This window comes from Leucopleurus acutus (genome assembly GCF_964270905.1).
Source record: "Leucopleurus acutus genome assembly, chromosome: 5".
Lineage (NCBI taxonomy): Eukaryota > Metazoa > Chordata > Mammalia > Artiodactyla > Delphinidae > Leucopleurus > Leucopleurus acutus.
Window position 1 is genome coordinate 117031878 of NC_139147.1, and position 3260 is coordinate 117035137.

General features: G+C 39.4%; 1 pseudogene across 1 annotated transcript; it reads left to right on the plus strand.

Moving 5' to 3' along the window:
* The first annotated feature begins 2071 nt into the window (after positions 1-2071).
* LOC309962025 (large ribosomal subunit protein uL23-like) lies at positions 2072-2552 on the plus strand (annotated as a pseudogene). Its single transcript has one exon. The product of its transcript is annotated as a large ribosomal subunit protein uL23-like (transcript).
* Positions 2553-3260: the final 708 nt, after the last annotated feature.

Here is a 3260-nt window from a genome sequence, read left to right on the forward strand (position 1 = left end):
TGATACAAACAGATGGAGAGATGTACCATGTTCTTGGATTGGAAGAATCAACATTGTGAAAATGACTGTACTACCCAAAGCAATCTACAGATTCAATGCAATCCCTATCAAACTACCACTGGCATTTTTCATAGAACTAGAACAAAAAATCTCACAATTTGTATGGAAACACAAAAGACCCTGAACAGCTAAAGCAATCTTGAGGAAGAAAATTGGAGCTGGAGGAATCAGGCTCCCTGACTTCAGACTATACTACAAAGCTACAGTAATCAAGAGAGTATGGTACTGGTGCAAAAACAGAAATATAGATCAATGGAACAGGCTAGAAAGCCCAAAGATAAACCCACGCTCATATGGTCACCTAATCTTTGATAAAGAAGGCAAGAATATACAGTGGAGAAAAGACTGCCTCTTCAATAAGTGGTGCTGGGAAAACTGGACAGCTACACATAAAAGAATGAAATCAGAACACTCCCTAACACCATACACAAAAATAAACTCAAAATGGATTAAAGACCTAAATGTTAGGCCAGACAGTATAAAACTCTTAGAGGAAAACATAGGCAGAACATTCTTGGACAGCAAGATCCTTTTTGACCCACCTCCTAGAGAAATGGAAATAAAAACAAAAATAAACAAATGGGACCTAATGAAACTTAAAAGCTTTTACACAGCAAAGGAAACCATAAATAAGACAAAAAGACAACCCTCAGAATGGGAGAAAGTATTTACAAATGAAGCAACTGACAAAGGATTAATCTCCAAAATTTACAAGCAGCTCATGAAGCTCAACATCAATTAAACAAACAACCCAATCCAAAAACGGGCAGAAGACCTAAATCGACATTTCTCCAAAGAAGATATACAGATTGCCAACAAACACATGAAAGGATGCTCCACATCACTAATCATTAGAGAAATGCAAATCAAAACTACAATGAGATATCATCTCACACTGGTCAGAATGGCCATCATCAAAAAATCTAGAAACAATAAATACTGGAGAGGGTGTGGAGAAAAGGGAACACTCTTGCTCTGTTGGTGGTAATGTAAATTGGTACAGCCACTATGGAGAACAGTATGGAGGTTCCTTAAAAAACTAAAACTAGAACTACCATACGACCCAGCAATCTCACTACTGGGCATATACCCTGAGAAAACCATAATTCAGAAAGAGTCATGTGCCAAAATATTCATTGCAGCTCTATTTACAATAGCCAGGACATGGAAGCAACCTAAGTGTCCATCAACAGATGAATGGATAAAGAAGATGTGGCACATATATCCAATGGAATATTACTCAGCCATAAGAAGAAACGAAATTGAGTTATTTGTAGTGAGGTGGATGGACCTAGAGTCTGTCATACAGAGTGAAGTAAGTCAGAAAGAGAAAAACAAATACTGTATGCTAACATATATATAATGGAATCTAAAATAAAAAAGAACAAAAGGTTCTGAAGAACCTAGGGGCAGGACAGGAATAAAGATGCAGATGTAGAGAATGGACTTGAGGACACAGGGAGGGGAAGGGTAAGCTGGGACGAAGTGAGAGAGTGGCATGGACATATATATACACTACCAAACATAAAATAGATAGCTAGTGGGAAACAGCCGCATAGCACGGGGAGATCAGCTCAGTGCTTTGTGACCACCTAGAGGGGTGGGATAGGGAGGGTGGCAGGGAGGGAGACACAAAAGGGAAGAGATATGGGGACATATGTATATGTATAACTGATTCACTTTGTTATAAAGCAGAAACTAACACACCATTGTAAAGCAACTATACTCCAACAAAGCTGTTTATATATATATATATATATATATATATAAAATATATATATACACACAGAATGCATATGTATGTACACATACTACTATATATAAAGTAGGTAAACAACAAGGACCCACTGTATGCCACAGAGAACTATACTCAGTATCTTGTAATAACCTATAATGGAAAAGAATCTGACCGAATCACTTTGCTGTATACTTGAAACTAACACAACATTGTGAATTAACTGTACTTCAATAACAATTAAATAAATAAATAAATAATAAGTGACCCCTTTTCACAAAGATGGCGCCGAAGGCGAAGAAGGAAGCCCCTGCTCCTCTGAAAACCCAAGCCAAAGCAAAGGCTTTGAAGGCCAAGAAAGCAGTGTTGAAAGGCAGCGTCCACGGCCACGAAAAAAAAGGAGATCCGGACGTCACACATCTTCGGACGGCGCAAAGCACTGCGGCTCAGGAGGCAGCCCAAATATCCTCAGAAGAGCGCCCCTAGGAGAAACAAGCCTGACCACTATGCCATCACCAAGTTCCCCCTCACCACCGAGTAAGCCATGAAGAAAATAGAAGACAACAACACACCGGTGTTCATTGTGGATGTCAAGGCCAACAAACACCAAACTGAATAGGCTGTGAAGAAGCTCTATGACATTGACATGGCCAGAGTCAACACTCTGATCAGGCCTGATGGAGAGAAGAAGGCATATGTTCCACTGGCTCCTGAGTATGATGCTTAGGATGTTGCCAGCAAAATTGGGGTCATCTAAACTGAGTCCAGCTGGCTAATTCTAAACATAAAAGTTTTTGCTATAAAATAATAAATAAAAAATAAAAGTAAGTGCAAAATGGGGGAGTGGGGATAAAAGAAACTCTTAATTAAAGCATCTGTATAATTTATTGTCCTAACTGGAACATGTCAGGAATGAAAAGGAACAGTATTAATAATTTTAACTGCTACAGGCCTAAGCCAGTGCTGTGCTGGGCAGTCCTGGATGTATGGTCCCTCTACTTTTAACCAGCAGGTTTCAAATATCAGACTAATGTGATTTAAGATTTGTTACAAAAACGGGAAATGAAGAGAACAACTTGTAAGTGAGAACGTTTAGATCACTAGCAACCAGTTGTTTTTAAGTCTGAAAAGAACCAGTCCCAAATCATCGCCATAACCACTGATCCATCTGGATCAGAAGTCACAAACTGATGGCCTGGGGTTGGATCCAGCCTGCAGATGTGTTTGCTTTGGCCCGCAACGTATTGGGTTACAGAGCGCTTTTCTTAAAACTTTGAGTTTGTTGCCAACATTTCCAAGATGAAAGATGTCATGTTAAAATCCAGATTCCTAGCTTCTCTTGAAACACTTGAGGAGTATTAAGAGCAGGCACACATTCTCACATGGCAACTGACTAGAGCAGAGCATTCTCTCACTAATCCACCCCAGTCCTCATCTCCCTCCAGTGATTTCTTTTCTTTCTTTT